The sequence below is a fragment of the Meles meles genome, chromosome 5 (genome assembly GCF_922984935.1).
Source record: "Meles meles chromosome 5, mMelMel3.1 paternal haplotype, whole genome shotgun sequence".
NCBI classification, from domain to species: Eukaryota; Metazoa; Chordata; class Mammalia; order Carnivora; family Mustelidae; genus Meles; species Meles meles.
In genome coordinates, this window is record NC_060070.1 from 151,987,349 (window position 1) to 152,001,072 (window position 13,724).

The 13,724-nt window shown below is 43.9% G+C and overlaps 2 non-coding genes across 2 annotated transcripts; both read left to right on the forward strand.

Moving 5' to 3' along the window:
- The first annotated feature begins 1,698 nt into the window (after nt 1-1,698).
- TRNAF-GAA lies at nt 1,699-1,771 on the forward strand. The gene has a single exon. It is a non-coding gene; the product is annotated as a tRNA-Phe (tRNA).
- A 2,347-nt stretch (nt 1,772-4,118) lies between these two features.
- On the forward strand, nt 4,119-4,192 carry TRNAI-AAU. Its single transcript has one exon. It is a non-coding gene; the product is annotated as a tRNA-Ile (tRNA).
- Nucleotides 4,193-13,724: the final 9,532 nt, after the last annotated feature.

Consider the following 13,724-nt stretch of genomic DNA (forward strand, 5'->3'; position numbering starts at 1 on the left):
AACCAGGGGAAACACAGGGACAAACAGCTCTCATCTTAGCTAATCATTCATGAGACAAAGAATAAGAACTTGGCTAGGAGTGAAAGGGGAAGGATCTATGTTTGGCCTTATCAGCAGGTTTGAACAAATGAGGAAAGATTTGTGGTTGGCCTTGTTCATACCTAAAGACTATAACGTTTTGCATTATATAGGAGGTGGGGTTTGTTGACTGCAAATATTTCATGTAATTTTTGATACAAGATAGGCTAAATTATTATTTTTTTCATTACCCAAATAATAGATACTCCTATAATGTAAATGTTTGAAAAAATATAGAGAAACACCAAAAATATCTTACTCTCTTCCCTGTTAATAATTAGTATCCTTAGTCATCAAAAAAATACAAGTTAAATTCACAAAGAAACCCCACTACATCCTGGCCTGAAGAGCCACAATTAAAATGGTTGACAACATCAGTATTGGCTGGTCTGTGGAGTGACCAGAAGCCTCGCACATCATTGTTAAGAGTGTACACTAATGGGGCGCCTGGGTGGTTCAGTGGTTTAAGCTGCTGCCTTCGGCTCAGGTCATGATCTCGGGGTCCTGGGATCGAGTCCCGCATCGGGCTCTCTGCTTGGCAGGGAGCCTGCTTCCCTCTCTCTCTCTCTCTGCCTGCCTCTCTGCCTACTGTGATCTCTCTCTGTGAAATAAATAAATAAGATCTTAAAAATAAAAAGAGTGTACACTAATACATGCCTTTTGGAAAACTGTTTAGCAACACCTAATAAAGTTAAACACACATATATCCAGCATATGTGACCCAGCCATTTCATACACATATCTGCATATCCATGTACCCATGTATGTACATATGTATGTATCGATTTATCTGATAGATGAGTGTTTATGTTCACCTAACATTTGCACGAGAAGGTTCTATGATTTTTGTAACCTAGAACTGGAAACCAAACGCCCGTCAGCATTAAAATGGACAAGTACATTGTGGTGTGACCAAATGGGAGTTGATGAAAAGGAAGAAACTATTTCACAGATAAAAACACCGACGAATCTCAAAGGCAATATTGAGTGAAAGAAGCCAGACAGAAGAACGGAGATGCAATTTGACTTAATGTATACGAAGTTACAGAATAAAAGCCAGCACACAGAGTGAGAATTTAGACCAGGGGCTAACTCTGGAGGATGGCAAAGAAGAGGGGTCCTGAGGGAGCCAAGGCGGCTACACAGGAATATAAACTTGTAAAAATCATTACCTGTGTGCTTAAGATATGCATACTTTACTGTATTAATTTATACCTTAATAGAATGAAAGGTGAAAGGAATAAAAACAACTGAAATAATAAAAAATACTTGTGGTTCGACCTAGAACTTATTCCAAATGGTGTTGTCTTGAATTCCTCCAGCAGGAAGATTTGAATCAGTACACCGCAACTAATTCATATCCTTAGAAACTATATATAAAATTTTCATCATCACTGTTTTTTTGTTCTTCCTTTAATACTTAGGAAATTTCCAGTACGTTTCCCCATTGCCTAATTTTTATGTTGGTACCTTTATTCTTGAAATGGGCAAAATGTTACATTTGCAGAAAACAAGACAAAGACTTTGCTTTTCCTGAACTGTAGCATCCAAAAAAGGAAATGGGCTTTTCAGAAAAGGTTATTTCAAAAAGGTAATTGACGAGAGGTGCCTTGTGGGCTGGCCGAGATAGCTCAGTTGGGAGAGCGTTAGACTGAAGATCTAAAGGTCCCTGGTTCGATCCCGGGTCTCGGCAGATGATACAAGTCCTTTTGCAAATGTCATTGACTTTTTCATTGCTGATTGGCAATGAGTAAACCGTTGACTAACCACCCATACTGTATGTCAATCACCTTCAAGTAAGTTGAGTCCACAGTGCCGGTTATGTGGAAAGGAGCTACAGACATATTTACCCTCATCACAGAAAGGGCTTTAATAAATTCTTTGGCAAAGTAAAATTCTCTGTCCATACACCTAATTACTTCCAGCAATTCCTTGAGATAAAGAAAACATCCCCAATGCCTTTTTCAGAGGACTTGGGTGTTCTTTAACGCATCTATAAGAATCAGGGCCTGGGCACTGTCAATTCTTCACTTAATTACCTCTCTTCCTGCCTTCACTTAGTGCTGGGCCTTCCAGAACCTTACATTATTGTCAGCACTTTGCATCCTGTAAAAAGTTTTGCCTATCTTACACGGCATTTGGTTTTCAGCTGCAGGGACAGGCCTAGTGGCAGGAATGGTAGTGTAAGCATAAACTGAATTTTAGGAGTATTTACTAAGGTCTCGTGTGGTGGTATTTATGCATATGCACACGCTGTAAAATGTAACAGAGATTCTCAATACTATTATTATTTTTCCCGAGACAGTGTTGGATAATTCATAGACTCTAATTTGGAATATAACACACATAATTTGAAATTTTCTTGCATTTACGGTAGATGTTCCCTTGTGTATTGCCAGCGATGTAGGTGGAGGTATTTAAAGGTGTGCGTGAGGACATGGAATATTTTGGGGGGGGGGGATATACAAGAAACCCAGCGCTCTGGTGGCCTGCGAGGAGGATTTGGGGGGGAGTTGGAGTCTAAGATCGGTGGAGATTCGTTCTGTACCACGGTGTAATGTTAAAGGACGGATCTTTTAATGAGCCCTTCTATTGATCTGGAATCACTACTAGTAACGGTTCATACGCAATATTTCATTCAAAAGCAGGCTCCGGACAAATACAGCTCCGGGGATCTGAAGCCCTCTCAGTCTGCCCGGGAGGTAGCCGCAGGTGGGGTGAGGACGACAGACCCACATCTGGGGTTTTGCCAACTGGGCAGATGCTGGTTTTTCTAGGAGAGCGAGTGCTCGGCGTGCGTAATCCTCCCGGACACCCTAGGGCGGAGTCGGAAAAGTCAGGGAGGTCTGCCACCCGGGAAATTCCGTTTGTCCAGCGGAGGAAGGAGCCAAGAGTAATCGGTTTGGGGTTGCAAGCCCCGGACCCAAGCGAGGTGCGTCACGGTGGCCTTGTCTGCGGACCCCGGGGTCCCGGACACGGTTGGGGAGGCAGTTCACCGCGGCGACAAGGAGGACGCAGCCTGCAGAGGCCACGTGGGAGAGCGTCCCTTCGTGTGGGGTCGAGGCTCGGAAGCCCTGGGCCGCGGACGAGAGCCCCGCAGGCTGGAAGAATGCAAGGCGGAAGATCCGCGGGGACTCCGCCCTCGACCTTGAGCTGTGGACGCTGGAGGCTCAAGCTTCTCTCCTGCGCCCGGGTCCGCTTTCAAATCAACGTCATTACCTGCTGATTCAGTTAGCTCCGAAAACAAGTATTCGCTGAAAATTGTCTAGGCGTAGGTCAGCAAGAAAGTTGGGAACTTACAAGTGAACTAACACCAGGGACGCCTCCCACCTGTCTCCGGGTGAGGAAGCCAGTAGGCTCGCTGGGCACCGCGGAGGCACCTCTCCGACTCCGGCACCCGCTGCCCGGGGCGGGGGTCCCTCGGCTCGCACCCCGCAACCTCTGTGCCCTTGGGTGAGAACTTGAAAGCTCAGCTGGGCGCCGCCACCACCTCGCCCTCTGCAAACCTCCGCGGCCCCTTTCTCCCACGGCCTAACAGGACAATAAGTCACCCCGACTTAGCGTGTGACAAGCCGTCCAGCCGCGGACCGCATGGCTGATGACGTCAGTGCAGGCGTCTGCGGGTCTTCCGCGACCCCGGGGCTCGGATCCTTTCCTCCTCCGCTCCTCTTCGTTTCCTCGCCTTGAAACGTCCTGAACTTAACGGGTCATTAAGTTACAAGTCATGAAAGACAAGTGTGCAATTTGTCATCCAATGCTACAGACGTGCTTCTAAAAAGGGGGGACTCCCTTCGCCAACGACTGAAAATCTGGCCACAGTGCACCCTCCACAAATACGGACTCAGCCTCTGCACACAAGTTTCTCCGTGGCTTTTCTTCTCCAAATCCGAAGAATTGGAAGAATGTAGATTCCTCATTACAGTCTATGAGTATGGTTTAATGGTTCCCTTGAGGGGGAACAGGAAAAGAAGAAATCGCTTTTAGTTTCAAACAAAAATGTAGAGGAACTTACTTTTTTAAAAGAAGCTGTCAGCCAGGGTGGCCGGTTAGCTCAGTTGGTTAGAGCGTGGTGCTAATAACGCCAAGGTCGCGGGTTCGATCCCCGTACGGGCCAGGTGGGATGTTTTGGCCTTCTGCGTGCCTGGTTCTACCCATAACCCCGAATTGCCAGGGGTCAGAGTCGAGACTTTAGACATTGTCACTCTCAACAAGACCTCTGCGTGTTTTCGCCTGGCTTTGCTTTTAATAAAAAGTAACGTTCGTCTGCTGAGGAAACTCGAGGGAGCAGCGTGGGAACTAGCAGGTGTGTTTGGGAAAGGGGTAGCTGAGGAGTTTTCCAACTACGTGTGCTCAGTTTTTAGTGACACTCGGGAGACAGTATTATCTGGGCACGTTAAAGAAGCTTCTGGGGAGAAATGGAGTCACGCGCAGCGTGGCCAGAGGCTCGGTCGGTGCTCCCCTCGGGTCTGTGCTTGGTCCCTCCCCTTCGTCCAGACCCTCCCTCCCCGCGGCGGCCAGGACCCGGCACCCAGTGCGGCTTTACGCGGTCGTCGGCCTCGTGCACCTGCCGGCGAGGCTGCGCACCCGCTTTCTCAGGTTTGGTCTCCGCCCCCGACGGCGCACGCGATGACGGCAAGTCACCTGCCATGTACACGGAGGAGACAAGCTACGCGTTCGGAAATGGGTCCACGTATGGAGATGATCTTTTGGGTTGGTTTGAGGACTTTTCCCCCACTTGGCAGTGATTTCCCTCCAGCCTCCACGCGCAGCCACGACGCATAGGGAGGAGGCTTGTCTGTCCAGAGGCAGCTCGACAGCTGCCACCTCCCAGGTCTTCCTTATACTCTCAACTTTTCCCTGCTGTTTACCTTTGCAAAATAAGGAATTTCTGTTGATTCTCTGTCCCCCAGCGGCCTCTGTCCCGTAGAAGCTCGGCGGGGGAGGAGGGGCCACGCGGGGAGGAGCAGCGAGAGCGGCCTTCAGGGCCAACCTCTGTCTAAAGGGGCCGACTGAGGCAAAGAGTCGCTCGCGCGGAACCTTCCTTGCCTCCACCTTTCCGCAGGAGATGTCTGTCCCCCTTCTCTTTGCTGGTGTCACACCAGGAAGGAACTGCGCAAAAGACCTCTCCGTGAGGACTCTTTCCAATGGGGAAAAATATCAATGGAGAGGGGAGTCAAGATCGCGGGGAAGTAGGAGGAGGCACCATTTCAACCTGTACCCTAAAGTGAGCTGATTACCCACCAAAGAACTCCGACCACCCATGAAATCAGCCTGGGATCAGAATTATACACGTCTGGATCTCTACAGGAGCAGAAGACGCCAGTGGCAGGTAAAGCAGACTGGGAACGTCCGACTGATATCGGAAGATAAACAAAAGGGGGAGGGAGCCACCAGAGGTGACCGATCCTAAAGTAACACCCCAACACAAGAGTGCTCTGCATCTGGGGACCAGCATTAACTTGGAGTCTGGTTGAAAGCACTCAAAAAACAAACAGCAAAGGATCGCAGGTGTAATAGTGGGAACCTGGGCGGTTAGGGTCAGGGACCTAAGTCCCCGGACCCAGGACAGCCTCCCCTGGCGCGGAGCCGAGAGAGTGCGGCGGAGAAATCAGGTCTCCGTCCCTGAGCCGCCAGTGCGCCTGAACGCCAGCGCGCCCGAGAACGAGTGGGGTGTGGCTCCCCTGAGGGGCTGGGAGCCTGGCCAGACGGCAAACCTGAAACGCGCGCGTCCCACACCCTCCCTTGGGATAGGTGCTCATAGGCACTAGCCTGGAGCTCTGGCAGCCGGAAAAACCAGACATTCCCAGCCCGGGACAGCGGGAAAATCTCAGTGCTCGATCTCTGCTCGGAACCTCTCTGGCGGTCTGGAGCTGCCTAGACAGCCACCGCTGCCCTGGTTTTGGGTACAATGAGGAGCTCCTGCATCCCCAGGGACAGTGACTCAGAACCGACTCTGCCAGCAGCTTTTGCAAAACAGTCTGAGGCTTCTCTCTGAGAGGGAGGTTGGGGTGCAGTTTGCTCTCCTCTAAACCTCCAAAAACCATCAAAAGCTGTCAAGGCGAGAGAAAGCAGATGAAAGAACATAAAAACCCCCAGAGAACAAAAGGCTGAAAAAAACAGTTTCCTGAAAAAAAAAGAGCTCACCCTCTTGAGGGGAGCGGGAGGACCTAACTCAGGGAACATCATTGTCTGAAAACCCACGTGGCAGGCCCCTCCCCCAGAAAACCAACCAGGAAGGAAGAAAAAAAAAAAAAAAGACTACAAGAGAACAATCACCACTACTTCATAAATACAAATTTTATTTTTAACTCTTTACCAATATTCTGGTTCTTTTTTTTATACATACAGATAATTTTTTAACCTATTTACCATCACACTGAGATGTCCAGTACATCAAATTCTTTAATAACCTTCTAACCTGAACTTTTTGATACATACACCCGTGTTTTTCTTTTGTTTTTCTATTTTTTTAATTCTTTTTTAATTTTAACTTAGTTTAGTCTAGTTTATTCTTTTTTAATTTTTATTTTCTACTATACATATAGAGTTAAACTTCAAGGTAATCCCCTTTCCCCAATCAATGCTATCCCTATAGGCAAACCAGTTTCTAATCCCCCTGTAACTTAGGAAAGTTGAGTCCCTTAACAAAAACATCAAGATACCTTCAGGAAGAATCAAAATAACCTTCCTCACCCACACTGAGAATCTATAACCATTCTCCCAATTTTTCCTTCTGTCAGTGTTTCTGTGAATTTGTGTTTGTCCTGATAATATATAAATCTTATACTTGGGGTTCTTTCTGATGAGGTTCTTCCCCCTTTTTTTTTTTTTTTGCTTATATATACATATTTTTTTCTCTTGTCATATACTTTTATCACTCTTTTTGTCTGTCTGTTTTTGTTTGTATACTCCACAAATCTTACCTTGTGGCCCATTTGGGCTGAGCCTTCTCTTTTATCTTCCCTTTTTTTCCTATCTCTCTCTCTCTTTTTTTTTCCTTTTTTTCTTTCCCCCCTTTTTTCTTTCTTCTTCTCTATTTCTTTTTCTTTTCTTTTTTCTCTCATTTGGGTGGGGAATCCTGATTGCACAGAAGCGTTCCAGGGTGCACATTGACTGCACCACAATCGATAAGTCCAGCTGCACCTGTTTAGTCATCTCTTACCAAAATGACTAGGAGGAGGAATACCCAACAGAAGAAAAATACAGAGGATGGGCCTTCTGCAACAGAGCTAATGGCTATCGACATAGACAATATGTCAGAAAAGGAATTCAGACTAATAATTATCCAGGCAATAGCTAGGTGGGAGAAAGCCATGGATGACCAAACAGAATTGATTAGGGCAGAACTGAAAGCCACCAGGGATGATGTTCACAATGTTAGGGCAGAAATGAAAGCCACCAGGGATGATGTTCAAAATGCTCTCAATGAGTTCCAATCCAATCTAAATTCTCTAAAAGCTAGGGTAACTGAGACAGAAGATAGAATTAGTGATCTGGAGGACAAACAGATAGAGAGAAAGGATCAGGAGGAAGCCTGGAACAAACAGCTCAGAAGCCACGAAAACAGAATCAGGGAAATAAACGATGCCATGAAACATTCCAACGTCAGAATTATTGGAATCCCTGAAGGGGAAGAAAAAGAAAGAAGTCTAGAAGATAGAGTGGAAGAAGTTGTCTATGAAAATTTTCCCAATCTCACGAATGGAAACAACGTTCATGTACTAGAGGCAGAAAGGTTTCCTCCCAAGATTTTAGATTCTCGAAAGTCCTCACGGCACCTTATCATTAGAATGGGGAATTATGTTTCAAGAGAGACCCTCTTAAAAGCAGCTAGGACAAAGAAGCTTCTTACATACAGAGGAAAGCCCACTAGAATAACGTCAGACCTTTCCACAGAGACCTGGAAAGCCGGGAAGGGCTGGCAAAATATATTCAGAGTACTAAATGAGAAGAACATGCAACCAAGAATACTCTATCCAGCAAGACTGACATTTAAAATGGATGGAGAGATAAAGAGTTTCCAAGACCGGCAAGGCTTAAAAGACTATGCAACCACCAAGCCGACACTGCAGGAAATATTAAGGGGGGGTCCTATAAAAGAGAAAAAATCCTAAGAATATCATTGAACAGAAATATAGAAACAATCTACAGACAGAAAGACTTCAAAGGCAACACGATGTCAATAAAAACCTATCTCTCAATAATCACTCTCAATGTGAATGGCCTAAATGCGCCCATAAAACGACACAGGGTTGCAGATTGGATAAAACGACAGGACCCATCCATATGTTGTCTACAAGAGACCCATTTTGAACCTAAGGATACACCCAGACTGAAAGTGAAGGGATGGAGAAGCATCTTTCATGCCAATGGGCCTCAAAAGAAGGCCGGGGTAGCGATTCTCATATCAGATAAATTAGATTTTAAACTAAAGACTGTAGTCAGAGATACAGAAGGACACTACATAATTCTTAAAGGGACTATCCGACAAGACGATCTAACAATTGTGAATATCTATGCCCCCAATATGGGAGCACCCAATTCCATAAGAAAACTATTAATCAAGATAAAGAGTCATATTGATATGAATACAATAATAGTAGGAGATCTTAATACGCCTCTCTCAGAAATAGACAGATCATCGAAGCAGAAAATTAATAAAGAAATAAGAGCATTGAATGAAACATTGGACCAGATGGACCTCATCGACATATACAGAACATTCCACCCTAAAACAACAGAATACTCATTCTTCTCGAGTGCACATGGAACCTTCTCTTGAATAGACCACATACTGGGTCACAAAGCAGGACTCAACCGATACCAAAAGACTGACATTATTCCCTGCATATTCTCCGATCACAATGCTTTGAAACTGGAGCTCAATCACAAGGAAAAGTTCAGAAGGAACTCAAACACCTGGAAGCTAAAGACCACCTTGCTTAAGAATGCTTGGATCAACCAGGAGATCAAAGATGAACTTAAACAATTCATGGAAACCAATGAGAATGAAGACACCTCGGTCCAAAACCTATGGCATACAGCAAAGGCGGTTCTAAGGGGGAAATACATAGCCATCCAAGCCTCCCTCAAAAACATTGAAAAATCCAGAATACACCAGCTGTCTCTACACCTTAAAGAACTGGAGAACCAGCAACAAATCAAACCAACTCCACATGCAAGAAGGGAAATAATCAAGATTAGAGCAGAGATCAATGAGGTAGAAACGAGAGATACAGTAGACCGTATCAATGAAACTAGAAGCTGGTTTTTTGAAAGAATCAATAAGATCGATAAACCATTGGCCACACTAATCCAAAAGAAAAGAGAGAAAGCCCAAATTAATAAAATTATGAATGAAAAGGGAGAGATCACAACTAACACCAAGGAAATAGAAACAATCATCAGAAATTATTACCAACAGTTATATGCCAATAAGCTAAGCAACCTAGATGAAATGGATGCATTCCTGGAAAGCTACAAACTCCCAAAATTGAACCAGGAAGAAATTGACAACCTGAATAGACCGATATCTAGTAATGAGATTGAAGCAGTGATCAAAAACCTCCCAAAAAACAAGAGCCCAGGAACCTGACGGATTCCCTGGGGAATTCTACCAAACTTTCAAAGAAGAAATAACACCAATTCTCCTGAAGCTGTTCCAAAAAATTGAAGCAGAAGGAAAACTTCCAGACTCTTTTTATGAAGCCAGCATTACCCTGATCCCCAAACCAGGCAAAGACCCTACCAAAAAGGAGAATTTCAGACCAATATCACTGATGAATATGGATGCAAAGATTCTCAACAAGATCCTAGCAAACAGGATCCAGCAGCACATTAAAAAGATTATCCACCATGACCAGGTGGGATTCATCCCTGGGTTGCAAGGTTGGTTCAACATTCGCAAATCAATCAGTGTGATAGAACACATCAATAAGAGAAGAGAGAAGAACCACATGGCCCTCTCAATTGATGCAGAAAAAGCATTTGACAAAATCCAGCATCCGTTCCTGATGAAAATGCTTCAAAGTATAGGGATAGAGGGAACATTCCTGAACTTCATAAAATCTATCTATGAAAGACCCACAGCAAATATCATCTTCAATGGGAAAAAGCTTGCAGCCTTCCCGTTGAGATCAGGAACATGACAAGGATGCCCACTCTCACCACTCTTGTTCAACATAGTATTAGAAGTTCTAGCAACGGCAACCAGACAACAAAGAGAAATAAAAGGTATCCAAATTGGCAAGGAAGAAGTCAAACTCTCTCTCTTCTCAGATGACATGATTCTTTATATGGAAAACCCCAAGGACTCCACCCCCAAACTACTAGAACTCATACAGCAATTCAGTAACGTGGCAGGATACAAAGTCAATGTACAGAAATCAGTGGCTTTCTTATACACCAACAATGAAAATACAGAAAGGGAAATTAGAGAATCGATTCCATTTACTATAGCACCAAGAACCATAAGATACCTGGGCATAAACCTAACCAAAGAAGTAAAGGACCTATACTCGAGGAACTACAGAACACTCATGAAAGAAATTGAAGAAGACACAAAAAGATGGAAGACTGTTCCATGCTCTTGGATTGGAAGAATAAACATTGTTAAAATGTCTATACTGCCTAGAGCAATCTATACTTTTAATGCCATTCCGATCAAAATTCCACCGATATTTTTCAAAGAGCTGGAGCAAATAATCCTAAAATTTGTATGGAGCCAGAAGAGACCCCAAATTGCTAAGGAAATGTTGAAAAACAAAAACAAAACTGGCAGCATCACGTTACCCGATTTCAAGCTTTACTACAAAGCTGTGATCACCAAGACAGCGTGGTACTGGCATAAAAACAGACACATAGACCAGTGGAACAGAGTGGAGAGCCCAGATATGGACCCTCAACTCTATGGTGAAATAATCTTCGACAAAACAGGAAAAAATATTCAATGGAAAAAAGACAGTCTCTTCAATAAATGGTGCTGGGAAAACTGGACAGCGATATGTAGAAGAATGAAACTCGACCATTCTCTTACACCGTACACAAAGATAAACTCGAAATGGATAAAAGACCTCAACGTGAGACAGGAATCTATCAGAATCCTAGAGGAGAACATAGGCAGTAACCTCTTCAATATCAGCCACAGCAAATTCTTTCAAGATATGTCTCCAAAGGCCAAGGAAACAAAAGCAAAAATGAACTTTTGGGACTTCATCAAGATCAAAAGCTTCTGCACAGCAAAGGAAACAGTCAACAAAACAAAGAGGCAACCCATGGAATGGGAGAAGATATTTGCAAATGACAGTACAGACAAAAGGTTGATATCCAGGATCTATAAAGAACTCCTCAAACTCAACACACACAAAACAGATAATCATATCAAAAAAGGGGCAGAAGATATGAACAGACACTTCTCCAACGAAGACATACAAATGGCTATCAGACACATGAAAAAATGTTCATCATCACTAGCCATCAGGGAGATTCAAATTAAAACAACATTGAGATACCACCTGACACCAGTTAGAATGGCCAAAATTAGCAAGACAGGAAACAACGTGTGTTGGAGAGGATGTGGAGAAAGGGGAACCCTCTTACACTGTTGGTGGGATTGCAAGTTAGTGCAGCCACTTTGGAGAACAGTGTGGAGATTCCTGAAGAAATTAAGAATAGAGCTTCCCTATGACCCTGCAATTGCACTGCTGGGTATTTACCCCAAAGATACAGATGTAGTGAAAAGAAGGGCCATCTGTACTCCAATGTTTATTGCAGCAATGGCTACAGTCGCCAAACTGTGGAAAGAACCAAGATGCCCTTCAACGGATGAATGGATAAGGAAGATGTGGTCCATATACATAATGGAGTATTATGCCTCCATCAGAAAGGACGAATACCCAACTTTTGTAGCAACATGGACGGGACTGGAAGAAATTATGCTGAGCGAAATAAGTCAAGCAGAGAGAGTCAAGTATCATATGGTCTCACTTATTTGTGGAGCATAACAAAGAACATGGAGGACATGGGGAGATGGAGAGGAGAGGGAGTTGAGGGAAACTGGAAGGGGAGATGAACCATGAGAGACTATGGACTCTGAAAAACAACCAGAGGGTTCTGAAGGAGCGGCGGGGGGGTGGGGGGGTGAGAGGTTGAGGAACCAGGTGGTGGGTAATAGTGAGGGCACGTACTGCATGGAGCACTGGGTGTGATGCCAAAACAATGAACACTGTTATGCTGTAAATAAACAAATAAAAATAAATAAATTTAAAAAAATATCAATGGAGAAGATACTGGAAGAAAAGTTATTTTTCTTTAGAGTTTCTTTGATTTTAAAACCTTCCTTCTAATACTTTCTCAGCCAATCTCCTGTCTCAAGTTCAAGAAGGGATGAAAGAAGAAAATCTTAAAGGATCACTCCTTTGATGCTTGAGACTTCTCCTTAGGACTCAGCTGACAGCAGGTGTGGGAGAGCGTCAGTGAAAGTGAAGGATCAGTTCCTAGAAAGCCTATTCGAAAAACTTTAAGGATTGCTTCAATGTTTTTTGTTTTGTTTTAAAGTACCTAGAAAGGGCGAAGAAAAAGCAAGCTCAGCGAGCCAGCCAGAAATCGAACCTAGAACCTTCCAATCAGTAGTCAGACACATTTCCCATCACGCCACTGGCCCTCACCTGTCACAGCACTTCCCATACTTGTATTTTCCGTTACTATACACAATTCCTTTCAGACGAAGAAGTGGTTGATTTTTTAACTTAGACGGCAATTAGGTACAAAATCTGTACCAATTCTGGGAAAGCATAATTTATTTAGTGACTTGTTTGCATAATCCACATTTACATAAGGTATTTTCATTGAAAACAGGTCAATCTTCACTCATTTTTTGACGTGTTCATTGGAAGCTTGTTCGGTGCTTCGTAGCTGTTTGTTCTGCTTTTGTTTTGTAGTTTTACTTGAACATATCTCCACCGACTCAGTTTCCACGTTCTCTCTTCACTCCTTGCCCAGTTTATATTCGTGCCTAGTTTAGAGCTCTCAATTACTGCCCTTCCCCAGCCATAATATTCCCCTGCCCACAAATTGCAAAAAACACAAAATGCAATAAGGAGGCAAGAATTCGATAGAAGTATACATTTTAAGAATTGCATTTGACAAAGAAACTTGAAAACCAGGAACTCACTTACTAACAAATACAAAATTGGCTTAAATTTTTCTTAGCGCTTCAAAGTTGATGAAATAGCTGAAAATGCGAAAGTGCTTATAAAAGAGAGGTTTAGTCCACTAGATGAGGTTGCATATGGGCTTGAAAAGGCAAAGTCAGAAATCAAAATATATCTTCTCTGTGCCTCAGTCTCCTCATTTGTAAAAAGTGCTGCAAAGAGTGGCAAATATTTTTTATTTGCCTATTTATTTGCCTAAATTAAAATTTAGCCTAAATTTTTTGTGGCTCTCACCAGCCTTTGATATCAGTACGAACACTAAAGATTGCTGCCTGAAAATGCCTTTAAGGAAGCTGCTGGCTCTCTGTAATCAGAAAGGGCATCTATTCCCCCAGATTTCAACGTCTCCTGTGTTCTCTTTGCTGCTGTGATCAGACATTTGCCAGATTTAACAACTTCACCTCCACACACTCAGTGTTTGTGAGCACTCCAGTT